The sequence below is a fragment of the Cavia porcellus genome, unplaced genomic scaffold (assembly GCF_034190915.1).
Source record: "Cavia porcellus strain 051 isolate PalLab524CR breed Dunkin Hartley unplaced genomic scaffold, mCavPor4.1 scaffold_2, whole genome shotgun sequence".
Lineage (NCBI taxonomy): Eukaryota > Metazoa > Chordata > Mammalia > Rodentia > Caviidae > Cavia > Cavia porcellus.
In genome coordinates this window covers 153,518,528-153,542,857 of record NW_026947485.1, presented here as the reverse complement: position 1 = coordinate 153,542,857, position 24,330 = coordinate 153,518,528, and positions in this window count along the sequence as shown.

The following is a 24,330-nucleotide window of genomic DNA, read 5'->3' as shown; positions in this document are numbered from 1 at the left end:
GTGTTACATTACATTCACTAGTAGGAGTGAGAAAAACATCACGGGGTGGTGCGCATTGTATGGGTGTGTGTTACATTAGATTCACTAGTAGGAGTGAGAAAAACATCACGGGGTGGTGCGCATTGTATGGGTGTGTGTTACATTACATTCACTAGTAGGAGTGAGAAAAACATCACGGGGTGGTGCGCATTGTACGGGTGTGTGTTACATTACATTCACTAGTAGGAGTGAGAAAAACATCACGGGGTGGTGCGCATTGTACGGGTGTGTGTTACATTACATTCACTAGTAGGAGTGAGAAAAACATCACGGGGTGGTGCGCATTGTACGGGTGTGTGTTACATTACATTCACTAGTAGGAGTGAGAAAAACATCACGGGGTGGTGCGCATTGTACGGGTGTGTGTTACATTACATTCACTAGTAGGAGTGAGAAAAACATCACGGTGTGGTGCGCATTGTATGGGTGTGTGTTACATTACATTCACTAGTAGGAGTGAGAAAAATATCACGGCTTGGTGCGCATTGTATGGGTGTGTTACATTACATTCACTAGTAGCAGTGAGAAAAATATCACGGGGTGGTACGCATTGTATGGGTGTGTGTTACATTAGATTCACTAGTAGGAGTGAGAAAAACATCACGGGGTGGTGCGCATTGTATGGGTGTGTGTTACATTACATTCACTAGTAGGAGTGAGAAAAACATCACGGGGTGGTGCGCATTGTATGGGTGTGTGTTACATTACATTCACTAGTAGGAGTGAGAAAAACATCACGGGGTAGTGCGCATTGTATGGGTGTGTTTTACATTACATTCACTAGTAGGAGTGAGAAAAACATCACGGGGTGGTGCGCATTTTATTGGTGTGTGTTACATTACATTCACTAGTAGGAGTGAGAAAAACATCACGGGGTGGTGCGCATTGTATTGGTGTGTGTTACATTAGATTCACTAGTAGGAGTGAGAAAAACATCACGGGGTGGTGCTCATAGTATGGGTGTGTGTTACATTACATTCACTAGTAGGAGTGAGAAAAACATCACGGGGTGGTGCGCATTGTATGGGTGTGTGTTACATTAGATTCACTAGTAGGAGTGAGAAAAACATCACGGGGTGGTGCGCATTGAATGGGTGTGTGTTACATTACATTCACTAGTAGGAGTGAGAAAAACATCACGGGGTGGTGCGCATTGTATGGGTGTGTGTTACATTACATTCACTAGTAGGAGTGAGAAAAATATCACGGGGTGGTGCGCATTGTATGGGTGTGTTACATTACATTCACTAGTAGCAGTGAGAAAAATATCACGGGGTGGTGCGCATTGTATGGGTGTGTGTTACATTAGATTCACTAGTAGGAGTGAGAAAAACATCACGGGGTGGTGCGCATTGTATGGGTGTGTGTTACATTCCATTCACTAGTAGGAGTGAGAAAAACATCACGGGGTGGTGCGCATTGTATGGGTGTGTGTTACATTACATTCACTAGTAGGAGTGAGAAAAACATCACGGGGTCGTGCGCATTGTACGGGTGTGTGTTAAATTACACTCACTCGTAGGAGTGAGAAAAACATCACGGGGTGGTGCGCATTGTATGGGTGTGTGTTACATTAGATTCACTAGTAGGAGTGAGAAAAACATCACGGGGTGGTGCGCATTTTATGGGTGTGTGTTACATTACATTCACTAGTAGGAGTGAGAAAAACATCACGGGGTGGTGCGCATTGTATGGGTGTGTGTTACATTACATTCACTAGTAGGAGTGAGGAAAACATCACGGGGTGGTTCGCATTGTATGGGTGTGTGTTACATTACATTCACTAGTAGGAGTGAGAAAAACATCATGGGGTGGTGCGCATTGTATGGGTGTGTGTTACATTAGATTCACAAGTAGGAGTGAGAAAATCATCACGGGGTGGTGCGCATTGTATGGCTGTGTGTTACATTAGATTCACTAGTAGGAGTGAGAAAAACATCACGGGGTGGTGCGCATTGTATGGGTGTGTGTTACATTACATTCACTAGTAGGAGTGAGAAAAACATCACGGGGTGGTGCGCATTGTATGGGTGTTTGTTACATTAGATTCACTAGTAGGAGTGAGAAAATCATCACGGGGTGGTGCGCATTGTATGGGTGTGTGTTACATTACCTTCACTAGTAGGAGTGAGAAAAACATCACGGGGTGGTGCGCATTGTATGGGTGTGTGTTACATTACATTCACTAGTAGGAGGGAGAAAAACATCACGGGGTGGTGCGCATTGTATGGGTGTTTGTTACATTAGATTCCCTAGTAGGAGTGAGAAAATCATCACGGGGTGGTGCGCATTGTATGGGTGTGTGTTACATTACATTCACTAGTAGGAGTGAGAAAAACATCACGGGGTTGTGCGCATTGTATGGGTGTGTGTTACATTAGATTCACTAGTAGGAGTGAGAAAAACATCACGGGGTGGTGCGCATTGTATGGGTGTGTGTTACATTACATTCACTAGTAGGAGTGGGAAAAACATCACGGGGTGGTGCGCATTGTATGGGTGTCTGTTACATTACATTCACTAGTAGGAGTGGGAAAATCATCACGGGGTGGTGCCCATTGTATGGGTGTGTGTTACATTAGATTCACTAGTAGGAGTGGGAAAAACATCACGGGGTGGTGCGCATTGTATGGGTGTGTGTTACATTACATTCACTAGTAGGAGTGAGAAAAACATCACGGGGTGGTGCGCATTGTATGGGTGTGTGTTACATTAGATTCACTAGTAGGAGTGAGAAAAACATCACGGGGTGGTGCGCATTGTATGGGTGTGTGTTACATTACATTCACTAGTAGGAGTGAGAAAAACATCACGGGGTGGTGCGCATTGTATGGGTGTGTGTTACATTACATTCACTAGTAGGAGTGAGAAAAACATCACGGGGTGGTGCGCATTGTATGGGTGTGTGTTACATTACATTCACTAGTAGGAGTGGGAAAAACATCACGGGGTGGTGCGCATTGTATGGGTGTGTGTTACATTACATTCACTAGTAGGAGTGGGAAAATCATCACGGGGTGGCGCCCATTGTATGGGTGTGTGTTACATTAGATTCACTAGTAGGAGTGGGAAAAACATCACGGGGTGGTGCGCATTGTATGGGTGTGTGTTACATTACATTCACTAGTAGGAGTGAGAAAAACATCACGGGGTGGTGCGCATTGTATGGGTGTTTGTTACATTAGATTCACTAGTAGGAGTGAGAAAATCATCACGGGGTGGTGCGCATTGTATGGGTGTGTGTTACCTTACATTCACTAGTAGGAGTGAGAAAAACATCACGGGGTGGTGCGCACTGTATGGGTGTGTGTTACATTACATTCACTAGTAGGAGTGAGAAAAACATCACGGGGTGGTGCGCAATGTATGGGTGTGTGTTACATTACATTCACTAGTAGGAGTGAGAAAAAGATCACGGGGTATTGCGCATTGTATGGGTGTGTGTTACATTACATTCACTAGTAGGAGTGAGAAAAACATCACGGGTTGGTTCGCATTGTATGGGTGTGTGTTACATTACATTCACTAATAGGAGTGAGAAAAACATCACGGGGTGGTGCGCATTGTATGGGTGTGTGCTACATTACATTCACTAGTAGGAGTGAGAAAAACATCACAGGGTTGTGCGCATTGTATGGGTGTGTGTTATATTACATTCACTAATAGGAGTGAGAAAAACATCACGGGGTGGTGCGCATTGTATGGGTGTGTGTTACATTAGATTCACTAGTAGGAGTGAGAAAAACATAACGGGGTGGTGCGCATTGTATGGTTGTATGTTACATTAGATTCACTAGTAGGAGTGAGAAAAACATCACGGGGTGGTGCGCATTGTATGGGTGTGTGTTACATTACATTCACTAGTAGGAGTGAGAAAAACATCACGGGGTGGTGCGCATTGTATGGGTGTGTGTTACATTAGATTCACTAGTAGGAGTGAGAAAAACATCACGGGGTGGTGCGCATTGTATGGGTGTGTGTTACATTAGATTCACTAGTAGGAGTGGGAAAAACATCACGGGGTGGTGCGCATTGTATGGGTGTGTGTTACATTACATTCACTAGTAGGAGTGAGAAAAACATCACGGGGTGGTGCGCATTGTATGGGTGTTTGTTACATTAGATTCACTAGTAGGAGTGAGAAAATCATCACGGGGTGGTGCGCATTGTATGGGTGTGTGTTACCTTACATTCACTAGTAGGAGTGAGAAAAACATCACGGGGTGGTGCGCACTGTATGGGTGTGTGTTACATTACATTCACTAGTAGGAGTGAGAAAAACATCACGGGGTGGTGCGCAATGTATGGGTGTGTGTTACATTACATTCACTAGTAGGAGTGAGAAAAAGATCACGGGGTATTGCGCATTGTATGGGTGTGTGTTACATTACATTCACTAGTAGGAGTGAGAAAAACATCACGGGTTGGTTCGCATTGTATGGGTGTGTGTTACATTACATTCACTAATAGGAGTGAGAAAAACATCACGGGGTGGTGCGCATTGTATGGGTGTGTGCTACATTACATTCACTAGTAGGAGTGAGAAAAACATCACAGGGTGGTGCGCATTGTATGGGTGTGTGTTATATTACATTCACTAATAGGAGTGAGAAAAACATCACGGGGTGGTGCGCATTGTATGGGTGTGTGTTACATTAGATTCACTAGTAGGAGTGAGAAAAACATAACGGGGTGGTGCGCATTGTATGGTTGTATGTTACATTAGATTCACTAGTAGGAGTGAGAAAAACATCACGGGGTGGTGCGCATTGTATGGGTGTGTGTTACATTACATTCACTAGTAGGAGTGAGAAAAACATCACGGGGTGGTGCGCATTGTATGGGTGTTTGTTACATTAGATTCACTAGTAGGAGTGAGAAAATCATCACGGGGTGGTGCGCATTGTATGGGTGTGTGTTACATTACATTCACTAGTAGGAGTGAGAAAAACATCACGGGGTGGTGCGCATTGTATGGGTGTGTGTTACATTACATTCACTAGTAGGAGTGAGAAAAACATCACGGGGTGGTGCGCATTGTATGGGTGTTTGTTACATTACATTCACTAGTAGGAGTGAGAAAATCATCACGGGGTGGTGCGCATTTTATGGGTGTGTGTTACAATACATTCACTAGTAGGAGTGAGAAAAACATCACGGGGTGGTGCGCATTGTATGGGTGTGTGTTACATTACATTCACTAGTAGGAGTGAGAAAAACATCCCGGGGTCGTGCGCATTGTACGGGTGTGTGTTAAATTACACTCACTCGTAGGAGTCAGAAAAACATCACGGGGTGGTGCGCATTGTATGGGTGTGTGTTACATTAGATTCACTAGTAGGAGTGAGAAAAACATCACGGGGTGGTGCGCATTTTATGGGTGTGTGTTACATTCCATTCACTAGTAGCAGTGAGAAAAACATCACGGGGTGGTGCGCATTGTATGGGTGTGTGTTACATTACGTTCACTAGTATGAGTGAGAAAAACATCACGGGGTGTTGCGCATTGTATGGGTGTTTGTTACATTAGATTCACTAGTAGGAGTGAGAAAATCATCACGGGGTGGTGCGCATTGTATGGGTGTGTTTTACATTACATTCACTAGTAGGAGTGAGAAAAACATCACGGGGTGGTGCGCATTATATGGGTGTGTGTTACATTACATTCACTAGTAGGAGTGAGAAAAACATCACGGGGTGGTGCGCATTGTATGGGTGTGTGTTACATTAGATTCACTAGTAGGAGTGAGAAAAACATCACGGGGTGGTGCGCATTGTATGGGTGTGTGTTACATTACTTTCACTAGTAGGAGTGAGAAAAACATCACGGGGTGGTGCGCATTGTATGGTTGTGTGTTACATTACATTCACTAGTAGGAGTGAGAAAAACATCACGGGGTGGTGCGCATTGTATGGGTGTGTGTTACATTAGATTCACTAGAAGGAGAGAGAAAAACATCACGGGGTGGTGCGCATTGTATTGGTGTGTGTTACATTACATTCACTAGTATGAGTGAGAAAACATCACGGGGTGGTGCGCATTTTATGGGTGTGTGTTACATTACATTCAGTAGTAGGAGTGAGAAAAACATCACGGGGTGGTGCGCATTGTATGGGTGTGTGTTACATTAGATTCACTAGTAGGAGTGAAAAAACATCACGGGGTGGTGCGCATTGTATGGGTGTGTGTTACATTACATTCATTAGTAGGAGTGAGAAAAACATCACGGGGTGGTGCGCATTGTATGGGTGTGTGTTACATTACATTCACTAGTAGGAGTGAGAAAAACATCACGGGGTGGTGCGCAATGTATGGGTGTGTGTTACATTACATTCACTAGTAGGAGTGAGAAAAACATCACGGGGCATTGCGCATTGTATGGGTGTGTGTTACATTACATTCACTAGTAGGTGTGAGAAAAACATCACGGAGTGGTGCGCATTGTATGGGTGTGTGTTACATTAGATTCACTAGTAGGAGTGAGAAAAACATCACGGGGTGGTGCGCATTGTATGGGTGTGTGTTACATTACATTCACTAGTAGGAGTGAGAAAAACATCACGGGGTGGTGCGCATTGTATGGGTGTGTGTTACATTAGATTCACTAGTAGGAGTGAGAAAAACATCACGGGGTGGTGCGCATTGTATGGGTGTGTGTTACATTACATTCACTAGTAGGAGTGAGAAAAACATCACGGGGTGGTGCGCATTGTATGGGTGTGTGTTACATTAGATTCCCTAGTAGGAGTGAGAAAATCATCACAGGGTGGTGGGCATTGTATGGGTGTGTGTTACATTAGATTCACTAGTAGGAGTGAGAAAAACATCACGGGGTGGTGCGCATTGTATGGGTGTTTGTTACATTAGATTCCCTAGTAGGAGTGAGAAAATCATCACGGGGTGGTGCGCATTGTATGGGTGTGTGTTACATTACATTCACTGGTAGGAGTGAGAAAAACATCACGGGGTGGTTCGCATTGTATGGGTGTGTGTTACATTACATTCACTAGTAGGAGTGGGAAAATCATCACGGGGTGGTGCGCATTGTATGGGTGTGTGTTACATTAGATTCACTAGTAGGAGTGGGAAAAACATCACGGGGTGGTGCGCATTGTATGGGTGTGTGTTACATTACATTCACTAGTAGGAGTGAGAAAAACATCACGGGGTGGTGCGCATTGTATGGGTGTTTGTTACATTAGATTCACTAGTAGGAGTGAGAAAATCATCACGGGGTGGTGCGCATTGTATGGGTGTGTGTTACATTACATTCACTAGTAGGAGTGAGAAAAACATCACGGGGTGGTGCGCATTGTATGGGTGTGTGTTACATTCCATTCACTAGTAGGAGTGAGAAAAACATCACGGGGTGGTGCGCATTGTATGGGTGTGTGTTACATTACATTCACTAGTAGGAGTGAGAAAAACATCACGGGGTGGTGCGCATTGTATGGGTGTTTGTTACATTAGATTCACTAGTAGGAGTGAGAAAATCATCACGGGGTGGTGCGCATTGTATGGGTGTGTGTTACATTACATTCACTAGTAGGAGTGAGAAAAACATCACGGGGTGGTGAGCATTATATGGGTGTGTGTTACATTACATTCACTAGTAGGAGTGAGAAAAACATCACGGGGTGGTGCGCATTGTATGGGTGTGTGTTACATTACATTCACTAGTAGGAGTGAGAAAAACATCACGGGGTGGTGCGCATTGTATGGGTGTGTGTTACATTAGATTCACTAGTAGGAGTGAGAAAATCATCACGGGGTGGTGCGCATTGTATGGGTGTGTGTTACATTACATTCACTAGTAGGAGTGAGAAAAACATCACGGGGTGGTGCGCATTGTATGGGTGTGTGTTACATTACATTCACTAGTAGGAGTGAGAAAAACATCACGGGGTGGTGCGCATTGTATGGGTGTTTGTTACATTAGATTCCCTAGTAGGAGTGAGAAAATCATCACGGGGTGGTGCGCATTGTATGGGTGTGTGTTACATTACATTCACTAGTAGGAGTGAGAAAAACATCACGGGGTGGTGCACATTGTATGGGTGTGTGTTACATTAGATTCACTAGTAGGAGTGAGAAAAACATCACGGGGTGGTGCGCATTGTATGGGTGTGTGTTACATTACATTCACTAGTAGGAGTGGGAAAAACATCACGGGGTGGTGCGCATTGTATGGGTGTGTGTTACATTACATTCACTAGTAGGAGTGGGAAAATCATCACGGGGTGGTGCCCATTGTATGGCTGTGTGTTACATTACATTCACTAGTAGGAGTGGGAAAAACATCACGCGGTGGTGCGCATTGTATGGGTGTGTGTTACATTAGATTCACTAATAGGAGTGAGAAAAACATCACGGGGTGGTGCGCATTGTATGGGTGTTTGTTACATTAGATTCCCTAGTAGGAGTGAGAAAATCATCACGGGGTGGTGCGCATTGTATGGGTGTGTGTTACATTACATTCACTAGTAGGAGTGAGAAAATCATCACGGGGTGGTGCCCATTGTATGGGTGTGTGTTACATTAGATTCACTAGTAGGAGTGGGAAAAACATCACGGGGTGGTGCGCATTGTATGGGTGTGTGTTACATTACATTCACTAGTAGGAGTGAGAAAAAGATCACGGGGTATTGCGCATTGTATGGGTGTGTGTTACATTACATTCACTAGTAGGAGTGAGAAAAACATCACGGGGTGGTGCACATTGTATGGGTGTGTGTTACATTACATTCACTAGTAGGAGTGAGAAAAACATCACGTTGTGGTGCGCATTGTATGGGTGTTTGTTACATTAGATTACCTAGTAGGAGTGAGAAAATCATCACGGTGTGGTGCGCATTGTATGGGTGTGTGTTACATTACATTCACTAGTAGGAGTGAGAACAACATCACGGGGTGGTGCGCATTGTATGGGTGTGTGTTACATTAGATGCACTAGTAGGAGTGAGAAAAACATCACGGGGTGGTGCGCATTGTATGGGTGTGTGTTACATTACATTCACTAGTAGGAGTGGGAAAAACATCACGGGGTGGTGCGCATTGTATGGGTGTGTGTTACATTACATTCACTAGTAGGAGTGGGAAAATCATCACGGGGTGGTGCCCATTGTATGGGTGTGTGTTACATTAGATTCACTAGTAGGAGTGGGAAAAACATCACGGGGTGGTGCGCATTGTATGGGTGTGTGTTACATTACATTCACTAGTAGGATTGAGAAAAACATCACGCGGTGGTGCGCATTGTATGGGTGTTTGTTACATTAGATTCACTAGTAGGAGTGAGAAAATCATCACGGGGTGGTGCGCATTGTATGGGTGTGTGTTACATTACATTCACTAGTAGGAGTGAGAAAAACATCACGGGGTGGTGCGCACTGTATGGGTGTGTGTTACATTACATTCACTAGTAGGAGTGAGAAAAACATCACGGGGTGGTGCGCAATGTATGGGTGTGTGTTACATTACATTCACTAGTAGGAGTGAGAAAAAGATCACGGGGTATTGCGCATTGTATGGGTGTGTGTTGCATTACATTCACTAGTAGGAGTGAGAAAAACATCACGGGGTGGTGCGCATTGTACGGGTGTGTGTTACATTACATTCACTAATAGGAGTGAGAAAAACATCACGGGGTGGTGCGCATTGTATGGGTGTGTGCTACATTACATTCACTAGTAGGAGTGAGAAAAACATCACAGGGTGGTGCGCATTGTATGGGTGTGTGTTACATTACATTCACTAATAGGAGTGAGAAAAACATCACGGGGTGGTGCGCATTGTATGGGTGTGTGTTACATTACATTCACTAGTAGGAGTGAGAAAAACATAACGGGGTGGTGCGCATTGTATGGGTGTGTGTTACATTAGATTCACTAGTAGGAGTGAGAAAAACATCACGGGGTGGTGCGCATTGTATGGGTGTGTGTTACATTACATTCACTAGTAGGAGTGAGAAAAACATCACGCGGTGGTGCGCATTGTATGGGTGTTTGTTACATTAGATTCCCTAGTCGGAGTGAGAAAATCATCACGGGGTGGTGCGCATTGTATGGGTTTGTGTTACATTACATTCACTAGTAGGAGTGAGAAAAACATCACGGGGTGGTGCGCATTGTATGGGTGTGTGTTACATTAGATTCACTAGTAGGAGTGAGAAAAACATCACGGGGTGGTGCGCATTGTATGGGTGTGTGTTACATTACATTCACTAGTAGGAGTGGGAAAAACATCACGGGGTGGTGCGCATTGTATGGGTGTCTGTTACATTACATTCACTAGTAGGAGTGGGAAAATCATCACGGGGTGGTGCCCATTGTATGGGTGTGTGTTACATTTGATTCACTAGTAGGAGTGGGAAAAACATCACGGGGTGGTGCGCATTGTATGGGTGTGTGTTACATTACATTCACTAGTAGGAGTGAGAAAAACATCACGGGGTGGTGCGCATTGTATGGGTGTTTGTTACATTAGATTCACTAGTAGGAGTGAGAAAATCATCACGGGGTGGTGCGCATTGTATGGGTGTGTGTTACATTACATTCACTAGTAGGAGTGAGAAAAACATCACGGGGTGGTGCGCACTGTATGGGTGTGTGTTACATTACATTCACTAGTAGGAGTGAGAAAAACATCACGGGGTGGTGCGCATTGTATGGGTGTGTGATACATTCCATTCACTAGTAGGAGTGAGAAAAACATCACGGGGTGGTGCGCATTGTATGGGTGTGTGTTACATTACATTCACTAGTAGGAGTGAGAAAAACATCACGGGGTGGTGCGCATTGTATGGGTGTGTGTTACATTACATTCACTAGTAGGAGTGAGAAAAACATCACGGGGTGGTGCGCATTGTATGGGTGTGTGTTACATTACATTCACTAGTATTAGTGAGAAAAACATCACGGGGTGGTGCGCATTTTATGGGTGTGTGTTACATTACATTCACTAGTAGGAGTGAGAAAAACATCACGGGGTGGTGCGCACTGTATGGGTGTGTGTTACATTAGATTCACTAGTAGGAGTGAAAAAACATCACGGGGTGGTGCGCATTGTATGGGTGTGTGTTACATTACATTCACTAGTAGGAGTGAGAAAAACATCATGGGGTGGTGCGCATTGTATGGGTGTGTGTTACATTACATTCACTAATAGGAGTGAGAAAAACATCACGGGGTGGTGCGCATTGTATGGGTGTGTGCTACATTACATTCACTAGTAGGAGTGAGAAAAACATCACGGGGTGGTGCGCATTGTATGGGTGTGTGTTACATTACATTCACTAGTAGGAGTGAGAAAAACATCACGGGGTGGTGCGCATTGTTTGGGTGTGTGTTACATTAGATTCACTAGTAGGAGTGGGAAAAACATCACGGGGTGGTGCGCATTGTATGGGTGTGTGTTACATTACATTCACTAGTAGGATTGAGAAAAACATCACGGGGTGGTGCGCATTGTATGGGTGTTTGTTACATTAGATTCACTAGTAGGAGTGAGAAAATCATCACGGGGTGGTGCGCATTGTATGGGTGTGTGTTACATTACATTCACTAGTAGGAGTGAGAAAAACATCACGTGGTGGTGCGCACTGTATGGGTGTGTGTTACATTACATTCACTAGTAGGAGTGAGAAAAAGATCACGGGGTATTGCGCATTGTATGGGTGTGTGTTACATTAGATTCACTAGTAGGAGTGAGAAAAACATAACGGTGTGGTGCGCATTGTATGGGTGTGTGTTACATTAGATTCACTAGTAGGAGTGAGAAAAACATCACGGGGTGGTGCGCATTGTATGGGTGTGTGTTACATTACATTCACTAGTAGGAATGAGAAAAACATCACGGGGTGGTGCGCATTGTATGGGTGTTTGTTACATTAGATTCCCTAGTAGGAGTGAGAAAATCATCACGGGGTGGTGCGCATTGTATGGGTGTGTGTTACATTACATTCACTAGTAGGAGTGAGAAAAACATCACGGGGTGGTGCGCATTGTATGGGTGTGTGTTACATTAGATTCACTAGTAGGAGTGAGAAAAACATCACGGGGTGGTGCGCATTGTATGGGTGTGTGTTACATTACATTCACTAGTAGGAGTGGGAAAAACATCACGGGGTGGTGCGCATTGTATGGGTGTCTGTTACATTACATTCACTAGTAGGAGTGGGAAAATCATCACGGGGTGGTGCCCATTGTATGGGTGTGTGTTACATTAGATTCACTAGTAGGAGTGGGAAAAACATCACGGGGTGGTGCGCATTGTATGGGTGTGTGTTACATTACATTCACTAGTAGGAGTGAGAAAAACATCAGGGGTGGTGCGCATTGTATGGGTGTTTGTTACATTAGATTCACTAGTAGGAGTGAGAAAATCATCACGGGGTGGTGCGCATTGTATGGGTGTGTGTTACATTACATTCACTAGTAGGAGTGAGAAAAACATCACGGGGTGGTGCGCACTGTATGGGTGTGTGTTACATTACATTCACTAGTAGGAGTGGGAAAATCATCACGGGGTGGTGCCCATTGTATGGGTGTGTGTTACATTAGATTCACTAGTAGGAGTGGGAAAAACATCACGGGGTGGTGCGCATTGTATGGGTGTGTGTTACATTACATTCACTAGTAGGAGTGAGAAAAACATCACGGGGTGGTGCGCATTGTATGGGTGTTTTTACATTAGATTCACTAGTAGGAGTGAGAAAATCATCACGGGGTGGTGCGCATTGTATGGGTGTGTGTTACATTACATTCACTAGTAGGAGTGAGAAAAACATCACGGGGTGGTGCGCACTGTATGGGTGTGTGTTACATTACATTCACTAGTAGGAGTGAGAAAAACATCACGGGGTGGTGCGCAATGTATGGGTGTGTGTTACATTACATTCACTAGTAGGAGTGAGAAAAAGATCACGGGGTATTGCGCATTGTATGGGTGTGTGTTACATTACATTCACTAGTAGGAGTGAGAAAAACATCACGGGGTGGTGCGCATTGTATGGGTGTGTGTTACATTACATTCACTAGTAGGAGTGAGAAAAACATCACGGGGTGGTGCGCACTGTATGGGTGTGTGTTACATTACATTCACTAGTAGGAGTGAGAAAAACATCACGGGGTGGTGCGCATTGTATGGGTGTGTGATACATTCCATTCACTAGTAGGAGTGAGAAAAACATCACGGGGTGGTGCGCATTGTATGGGTGTGTGTTACATTACATTCACTAGTAGGAGTGAGAAAAACATCACGGGGTGGTGCGCATTGTATGGGTGTGTGTTACATTACATTCACTAGTAGGAGTGAGAAAAACATCACGGGGTGGTGCGCATTGTATGGGTGTGTGTTACATTACATTCACTAGTATTAGTGAGAAAAACATCACGGGGTGGTGCGCATTTTATGGGTGTGTGTTACATTACATTCACTAGTAGGAGTGAGAAAAACATCACGGGGTGGTGCGCATTGTATGGGTGTGTGTTACATTAGATTCACTAGTAGGAGTGAAAAAACATCACGGGGTGGTGCGCATTGTATGGGTGTGTGTTACATTACATTCACTAGTAGGAGTGAGAAAAACATCACGGGGTGGTGCGCATTGTATGGGTGTGTGTTACATTACATTCACTAATAGGAGTGAGAAAAACATCACGGGGTGGTGCGCATTGTATGGGTGTGTGCTACATTACATTCACTAGTAGGAGTGAGAAAAACATCACGGGGTGGTGCGCATTGTATGGGTGTGTGTTACATTACATTCACTAGTAGGAGTGAGAAAAACATCACGGGGTGGTGCGCATTGTATGGGTGTTTGTTACATTAGATTCCCTAGTAGGAGTGACAAAATCATCACGGGGTGGTGCGCATTGTATGGGTGTGTGTTATATTACATTCACTAGTAGGAGTGAGAAAAACATCACGGGGTGGTGCGCATTGTATGGGTGTGTGTTACATTAGATTCACTAGTAGGAGTGTGAAAAACATCACGGGGTGGTGCGCATTGTATGGGTGTGTGTTACATTACATTCACTAGTAGGAGTGGGAAAAACATCACGGGGTGGTGCGCATTGTATGGGTGTGTGTTACATTACATTCACTAGTAGGAGTGGGAAAATCATCACGGGGTGGTGCGCACTGTATGGGTGTGTGTTACATTACATTCACTAGTAGGAGTGAGAAAAACATCACGGGGTGGTGCGCACTGTATGGGTGTGTGTTACATTACATTCACTAGTAGGAGTGAGAAAAACATCACGGGGTGGTGCGCAATGTATGGGTGTGTGTTACATTACATTCACTAGTAGGAGTGAGAAAAAGATCACGGGGTATTGCGCATTGTATGGGTGTGTGTTACATTACATTCACTAGTAGGAGTGAGAAAAACATCACGGGGTGGTGCGCATTGTATGGGTGTGTGTTACATTACATTCACTAGTAGGAGTGAGAAAAACATCACGGGGTGGTGCGCATTGTATGGGTGTGTGTTACATTAGATTCACTAGTAGGAGTGAGAAAAACATCACGGGGTGGTGCGCATTGTATGGGTGTGTGTTACATTACATTCACTAGTAGGAGTGGGAAAAACATCACGGGGTGGTGCGCATTGTATGGGTGTGTGTTACATTACATTCACTAGTAGGAGTGGGAAAATCATTACGGGGTGGTGCCCATTGTATGGGTGTGTGTTACATTAGATTCACTAGTAGGAGTGGGAAAAACATCACGGGGTGGTGCGCATTGTATGGGTGTGTGTTACATTACATTCACTAGTAGGATTGAGAAAAACATCACGGGGTGGTGCGCATTGTATGGGTGTTTGTTACATTAGATTCACTAGTAGGAGTGAGAAAATCATCACGGGGTGGTGCGCATTGTATGGGTGTGTGTTACATTACATTCACTAGTAGGAGTGAGAAAAACATCACGGGGTGGTGCGCACTGTATGGGTGTGTGTTACATTACATTCACTAGTAGGAGTGAGAAAAACATCACGGGGTGGTGCGCAATGTATGGGTGTGTGTTACATTACATTCACTAGTAGGAGTGAGAAAAAGATCACGGGGTATTGCGCATTGTATGGGTGTGTGTTACATTACATTCACTAGTAGGAGTGAGAAAAACATCACGGGGTGGTGCGCATTGTATGGGTGTGTGTTACATTACATTCACTAATAGGAGTGAGAAAAACATCACGGGGTGGTGCGCATTGTATGGGTGTGTGCTACATTACATTCACTAGTAGGAGTGAGAAAAACATCACAGGGTGGTGCGCATTGTATGGGTGTGTGTTACATTACATTCACTAATAGGAGTGAGAAAAACATCACGGGGTGGTGCGCATTGTATGGGTGTGTGTTACATTAGATTCACTAGTAGGAGTGAGAAAAACATAACGGGGTGGTGCGCATTGTATGGGTGTGTGGTACATTAGATTCACTATTAGGAGTGAGAAAAACATCACGGGGTGGTGCGCATTGTATGGGTGTGTGTTACATTACATTCACTAATAGGAGTGAGAAAAACATCACGGGGTGGTGCGCATTGTATGGGTGTGTGCTACATTACATTCACTAGTAGGAGTGAGAAAAACATCACGGGGTGGTGCGCATTGTATGGGTGTGTGTTACATTACATTCACTAATAGGAGTGAGAAAAACATCACAGGGTGGTGCGCATTGTATGGGTGTGTGTTACATTACATTCACTAATAGGAGTGAGAAAAACATCACGGGGTGGTGCGCATTGTATGGGTGTGTGTTACATTAGATTCACTAGTAGGAGTGAGAAAAACATCACGGGGTGGTGCGCATTGTATGGGTGTGTGGTACATTAGATTCACTAGTAGGAGTGAGAAAAACATCACGGGGTGGTGCGCATTGTATGGGTGTGTGTTACATTACATTCACTAATAGGAGTGAGAAAAACATCACGGGGTGGTGCGCATTGTATGGGTGTGTGCTACATTACATTCACTAATAGGAGTGAGAAAAACATCACGGGGTGGTGCGCATTGTATGGGTGTGTGCTACATTACATTCACTAGTAGGAGTGAGAAAAACATCACGGGGTGGTGCGCATTGTATGGGTGTGTGTTACATTACATTCACTAGTAGGAGTGGGAAAAACATCACGGGGTGGTGCGCATTGTATGGGTGTGTGTTACATTACATTCACTAGTAGGAGTGGGAAAATCATCACGGGGTGGTGCCCATTCTATGGGTGTGTGTTACATTAGATTCACTAGTAGGAGTGGGAAAAACATCACGGGGTGGTGCGCATTGTATGGGTGTGTGTTACATTAGATTCACTAGTAGGAGTGAGAAAAACATCACGGGGTGGTGCGCATGTATGGGTGTTTGTTACATTAGATTCCCTAGTAGGAGTGAGAAAATCATCACGGGGTGGTGCGCATTGTATGGGTGTGTGTTACATTACATTCACTAGTAGGAGTGAGAAAAACATCACGGGGTGGTGCGCATTGTATGGGTGTGTGTTACATTAGATTCACTAGTAGGAGTGAGAAAAACATCACGGGGTGGTGCGCATTGTATGGGTGTGTGTTACATTACATTCACTAGTAGGAGTGGGAAAAACATCACGGGGTGGTGCGCATTGTATGGGTGTGTGTTACATTACATTCACTAGTAGGAGTGGGAAAATCATCACGGGGTGGTGCCCATTGTATGGGTGTGTGTTACATTAGATTCACTAGTAGGAGTGGGAAAAACATCACGGGGTGGTGCGCATTGTATGGGTGTGTGTTACATTACATTCACTAGTAGGAGTGAGAAAAACATCACGGGGTGGTGCGCATTGTATGGGTGTTTGTTACATTAGATTCACTAGTAGGAGTGAGAAAATCATCACGGGGTGGTGCGCATTGTATGGGTGTGTGTTACATTACATTCACTAGTAGGAGTGAGAAAAACATCACGGGGTGGTGCGCACTGTATGGGTGTGTGTTACATTACATTCACTAGTAGGAGTGAGAAAAACATCACGGGGTGGTGCGCAATGTATGGGTGTGTGTTACATTACATTCACTAGTAGGAGTGAGAAAAAGATCACGGGGTATTGCGCATTGTATGGGTGTGTGTTACATTACATTCACTAGTAGGAGTGAGAAAAACATCACGGGGTGGTGCGCATTGTATGGGTGTGTGTTACATTACATTCACTAGTAGGAGTGAGAAAAACATCACGGGGTGGTGCGCATTGTATGGGTGTGTGTTACATTAGATTCACTAGTAGGAGTGAGAAAAACATCACGGGGTGGTGCGCATTGTATGGGTGTGTGTTACATTACATTCACTAGTAGGAGTGGGAAAAACATCACGGGGTGGTGCGCATTGTATGGGTGTGTGTTACATTACATTCACTAGTAGGAGTGGGAAAATCATTACGGGGTGGTGCCCATTGTATGGGTGTGTGTTACATTAGATTCACTAGTAGGAGTGGGAAAAACATCACGGGGTGGTGCGCATTGTATGGGTGTGTGTTACATTACATTCACTAGTAGGATTGAGAAAAACATCACGGGGTGGTGCGCATTGTATGGGTGTTTGTTACATTAGATTCACTAGTAGGAGTGAGAAAATCATCACGGGGTGGTGCGCATTGTATGGGTGTGTGTTACATTACATTCACTAGTAGGAGTGAGAAAAACATCACGGGGTGGTGCGCACTGTATGGGTGTGTGTTACATTACATTCACTAGTAGGAGTGAGAAAAACATCACGGGGTGGTGCGCAATGTATGGGTGTGTGTTACATTACATTCACTAGTAGGAGTGAGAAAAAGATCACGGGGTATTGCGCATTGTATGGGTGTGTGTTACATTACATTCACTAGTAGGAGTGAGAAAAACATCACGGGGTGGTGCGCATTGTATGGGTGTGTGTTACATTACATTTACTAATAGGAGTGAGAAAAACATCACGGGGTGGTGCGCATTGTATGGGTGTGTGCTACATTACATTCACTAGTAGGAGTGAGAAAAACATCACAGGGTGGTGCGCATTGTATGGGTGTGTGTTACATTACATTCACTAATAGGAGTGAGAAAAACATCACGGGGTGGTGCGCATTGTATGGGTGTGTGTTACATTAGATTCACTAGTAGGAGTGAGAAAAACATAACGGGGTGGTGCGCATTGTATGGGTGTGTGTTACATTAGATTCACTAGTAGGAGTGAGAAAAACATCACGGGGTGGTGCGCATTGTATGGGTGTGTGTTACATTACATTCACTAGTAGGAGTGAGAAAAACATCACGGGGTGGTGCGCATTGTATGGGTGTTTGTTACATTAGATTCCCTAGTAGGAGTGAGAAAATCATCACGGGGTGGTGCGCATTGTATGGGTGTGTGTTACATTACATTCACTAGTAGGAGTGAGAAAAACATCACGGGGTGGTGCGCATTGTATGGGTGTGTTTTACATTAGATTCACTAGTAGGAGTGAGAAAAACATCACGGGGTGGTGCGCATTGTATGGGTGTGTGTTACATTACATTCACTAGTAGGAGTGGGAAAAACATCACGGGGTGGTGCGCATGGTATGGGTGTCTGTTACATTACATTCACTAGTAGGAGTGGGAAAATCATCACGGGGTGGTGCCCATTGTATGGGTGTGTGTTACATTAGATTCACTAGTAGGAGTGGGAAAAACATCACGGGGTGGTGCGCATTGTATGGGTGTGTGTTACATTACATTCACTAGTAGGAGTGAGAAAAACATCAGGGGTGGTGCGCATTGTATGGGTGTTTGTTACATTAGATTCACTAGTAGGAGTGAGAAAATCATCACGGGGTGTTGCGCATTGTATGGGTGTGTGTTACATTACATTCACTAGTAGGAGTGAGAAAAACATCACGGGGTGGTGCGCATTGTATGGGTGTGTGTTACATTACATTCACTAGTAGGAGTGGGAAAAACATCACGGGGTGGTGCGCATTGTATGGGTGTGTGTTACATTACATTCACTAGTAGGAGTGGGAAAATCATTACGGGGTGGTGCCCATTGTATGGGTGTGTGTTACATTAGATTCACTAGTAGGAGTGGGAAAAACATCACGGGGTGGTGCGCATTGTATGGGTGTGTGTTACATTACATTCACTAGTAGGATTGAGAAAAACATCACGGGGTGGTGCGCATTGTATGGGTGTTTGTTACATTAGATTCACTAGTAGGAGTGAGAAAATCATCACGGGGTGGTGCGCATTGTATGGGTGTGTGTTACATTACATTCACTAGTAGGAGTGAGAAAAACATCACGGGGTGGTGCGCACTGTATGGGTGTGTGTTACATTACATTCACTAGTAGGAGTGAGAAAAACATCACGGGGTGGTGCGCAATGTATGGGTGTGTGTTACATTACATTCACTAGTAGGAGTGAGAAAAAGATCACGGGGTATTGCGCATTGTATGGGTGTGTGTTACATTACATTCACTAGTAGGAGTGAGAAAAACATCACGGGGTGGTACGCATTGTATGGGTGTGTGTTACATTACATTCACTAATAGGAGTGAGAAAAACATCACGGGGTGGTGCGCATTGTATGGGTGTGTGCTACATTACATTCACTAGTAGGAGTGAGAAAAACATCACAGGGTGGTGCGCATTGTATGGGTGTGTGTTACATTACATTCACTAATAGGAGTGAGAAAAACATCACGGGGTGGTGCGCATTGTATGGGTGTGTGTTACATTAGATTCACTAGTAGGAGTGAGAAAAACATAACGGGGTGGTGCGCATTGTATGGGTGTGTGTTACATTAGATTCACTAGTAGGAGTGAGAAAAACATCACGGGGTGGTGCGCATTGTATGGGTGTGTGTTACATTACATTCACTAGTAGGAGTGAGAAAAACATCACGGGGTGGTGCGCATTGTATGGGTGTTTGTTACATTAGATTCCCTAGTAGGAGTGAGAAAATCATCACGGGGTGGTGCGCATTGTATGGGTGTGTGTTACATTACATTCACTAGTAGGAGTGAGAAAAACATCACGGGGTGGTGCGCATTGTATGGGTGTGTTTTACATTAGATTCACTAGTAGGAGTGAGAAAAACATCACGGGGTGGTGCGCATTGTATGGGTGTGTGTTACATTACATTCACTAGTAGGAGTGGGAAAAACATCACGGGGTGGTGCGCATGGTATGGGTGTCTGTTACATTACATTCACTAGTAGGAGTGGGAAAATCATCACGGGGTGGTGCCCATTGTATGGGTGTGTGTTACATTAGATTCACTAGTAGGAGTGGGAAAAACATCACGGGGTGGTGCGCATTGTATGGGTGTGTGTTACATTACATTCACTAGTAGGAGTGAGAAAAACATCAGGGGTGGTGCGCATTGTATGGGTTTTTGTTACATTAGATTCACTAGTAGGAGTGAGAAAATCATCACGGGGTGGTGCGCATTGTATGGGTGTGTGTTACATTACATTCACTAGTAGGAGTGAGAAAAACATCACGGGGTGGTGCGCACTGTATGGGTGTGTGTTACATTACATTCACTAGTAGGAGTGGGAAAATCATCACGGGGTGGTGCCCATTGTATGGGTGTGTGTTACATTAGATTCACTAGTAGGAGTGGGAAAAACATCACGGGGTGGTGCGCATTGTATGGGTGTGTGTTACATTACATTCACTAGTAGGATTGAGAAAAACATCACGGGGTATGCGCATTGTATGGGTGTTTGTTACATTAGATTCACTAGTAGGAGTGAGAAAATCATCACGGGGTGGTGCGCATTGTATGGGTGTGTGTTACATTACATTCACTAGTAGGAGTGAGAAAAACATCACGGGGTGGTGCGCACTGTATGGGTGTGTGTTACATTACATTCACTAGTAGGAGTGAGAAAAACATCACGGGGTGGTGCGCAATGTATGGGTGTGTGTTACATTACATTCACTAGTAGCAGTGAGAAAAAGATCACGGGGTATTGCGCATTGTATGGGTGTGTGTTACATTACATTCACTAGTAGGAGTGAGAAAAACATCACGGGGTGGTGCGCATTGTATGGGTGTGTGTTACATTACATTCACTAATAGGAGTGAGAAAAACATCACGGGGTGGTGCGCATTGTATGGGTGTGTGCTACATTACATTCACTAGTAGGAGTGAGAAAAACATCACAGGGTGGTGCGCATTGTATGGGTGTGTGTTACATTACATTCACTAATAGGAGTGAGAAAAACATCACGGGGTGGTGCGCATTGTATGGGTGTGTGTTACATTAGATTCACTAGTAGGAGTGAGAAAAACATAACGGGGTGGTGCGCATTGTATGGGTGTGTGTTACATTAGATTCAGTAGTAGGAGTGAGAAAAACATCACGGGGTGGTGCGCATTGTATGGGTGTGTGTTACATTACATTCACTAGTAGGAGTGAGGAAAACATCACGGGGTGGTGCGCATTGTATGGGTGTTTGTTACATTAGATTCCCTAGTAGGAGTGAGAAAATCATCACGGGGTGGTGCGCATTGTATGGGTGTGTGTTACATTACATTCACTAGTAGGAGTGGGAAAATCATCACGGGGTGGTGCCCATTGTATGGGTGTGTGTTACATTAGATTCACTAGTAGGAGTGGGAAAAACATCACGGGGTGGTGCGCATTGTATGGGTGTGTGTTACATTACATTCACTAGTAGGAGTGAGAAAAACATCACGGGGTGGTGCGCATTGTATGGGTGTTTGTTACATTAGATTCACTAGTAGGAGTGAGAAAATCATCACGGGGTGGTGCGCATTGTATGGGTGTGTGTTACATTACATTCACTAGTAGGAGTGAGAAAAACATCACGGGGTGGTGCGCACTGTATGGGTGTGTGTTACATTACATTCACTAGTAGGAGTGAGAAAAACATCACGGGGTGGTGCGCAATGTATGGGTGTGTGTTACATTACATTCACTAGTAGGAGTGAGAAAAAGATCACGGGGTATTGCGCATTGTATGGGTGTGTGTTACATTACATTCACTAGTAGGAGTGAGAAAAACATCACGGGGTGGTGCGCATTGTATGGGTGTGTGTTACATTACATTCACTAGTAGGAGTGAGAAAAACATCACGGGGTGGTGCGCATTGTATGGGTGTGTGTTACATTAGATTCACTAGTAGGAGTGAGAAAAACATCACGGGGTGGTGCGCATTGTATGGGTGTGTGTTACATTACATTCACTAGTAGGAGTGGGAAAAACATCACGGGGTGGTGCGCATTGTATGGGTGTGTGTTACATTACATTCACTAGTAGGAGTGGGAAAATCATTACGGGGTGGTGCCCATTGTATGGGTGTGTGTTACATTAGATTCACTAGTAGGAGTGGGAAAAACATCACGGGGTGGTGCGCACTGTATGGGTGTGTGTTACATTACATTCACTAGTAGGAGTGAGAAAAACATCACGGGGTGGTGCGCACTGTATGGGTGTGTGTTACATTACATTCACTAGTAGGAGTGAGAAAAACATCACGGGGTGGTGCGCAATGTATGGGTGTGTGTTACATTACATTCACTAGTAGGAGTGAGAAAAAGATCACGGGGTATTGCGCATTGTATGGGTGTGTGTTACATTACATTCACTAGTAGGAGTGAGAAAAACATCACGGGGTGGTGCGCATTGTATGGGTGTGTGTTACATTACATTCACTAATAGGAGTGAGAAAAACATCACGGGGTGGTGCGCATTGTATGGGTGTGTGCTACATTACATTCACTAGTAGGAGTGAGAAAAACATCACAGGGTGGTGCGCATTGTATGGGTGTGTGTTACATTACATTCACTAATAGGAGTGAGAAAAACATCACGGGGTGGTGCGCATTGTATGGGTGTGTGTTACATTAGATTCACTAGTAGGAGTGAGAAAAACATAACGGGGTGGTGCGCATTGTATGGGTGTGTGTTACATTAGATTCACTAGTAGGAGTGAGAAAAACATCACGGGGTGGTGCGCATTGTATGGGTGTGTGTTACATTACATTCACTAGTAGGAGTGAGAAAAACATCACGGGGTGGTGCGCATTGTATGGGTGTTTGTTACATTAGATTCCCTAGTAGGAGTGAGAAAATCATCACGGGGTGGTGCGCATTGTATGGGTGTGTGTTACATTACATTCACTAGTAGGAGTGAGAAAAACATCACGGGGTGGTGCGCATTGTATGGGTGTGTTTTACATTAGATTCACTAGTAGGAGTGAGAAAAACATCACGGGGTGGTGCGCATTGTATGGGTGTGTGTTACATTACATTCACTAGTAGGAGTGGGAAAAACATCACGGGGTGGTGCGCATGGTATGGGTGTCTGTTACATTACATTCACTAGTAGGAATGGGAAAATCATCACGGGGTGGTGCCCATTGTATGGGTGTGTGTTACATTAGATTCACTAGTAGGAGTGGGAAAAACATCACGGGGTGGTGCGCATTGTATGGGTGTGTGTTACATTACATTCACTAGTAGGAGTGAGAAAAACATCAGGGGTGGTGCGCATTGTATGGGTGTTTGTTACATTAGATTCACTAGTAGGAGTGAGAAAATCATCACGGGGTGGTGCGCATTGTATGGGTGTGTGTTACATTACATTCACTAGTAGGAGTGAGAAAAACATCACGGGGTGGTGCGCACTGTATGGGTGTGTGTTACATTACATTCACTAGTAGGAGTGGGAAAATCATCACGGGGTGGTGCCCATTGTATGGGTGTGTGTTACATTAGATTCACTAGTAGGAGTGGGAAAAACATCCCGGGGTGGTGCGCATTGTATGGGTGTGTGTTACATTACATTCACTAGTAAGATTGAGAAAAACATCACGGGGTATGCGCATTGTATGGGTGTTTGTTACATTAGATTCACTAGTAGGAGTGAGAAAATCATCACGGGGTGGTGCGCATTGTAGGGGTGTGTGTTACATTACATTCACTAGTAGGAGTGAGAAAAACATCACGGGGTGGTGCGCACTGTATGGGTGTGTGTTACATTACATTCACTAGTAGGAGTGAGAAAAACATCACGGGGTGGTGCGCAATGTATGGGTGTGTGTTACATTACATTCACTAGTAGGAGTGAGAAAAAGATCACGGGGTATTGCGCATTGTATGGGTGTGTGTTACATTACATTCACTAGTAGGAGTGAGAAAAACATCACGGGGTGGTGCGCATTGTATGGGTGTGTGTTACATTACATTCACTAATAGGAGTGAGAAAAACATCACGGGGTGGTGCGCATTGTATGGGTGTGTGCTACATTACATTCACTAGTAGG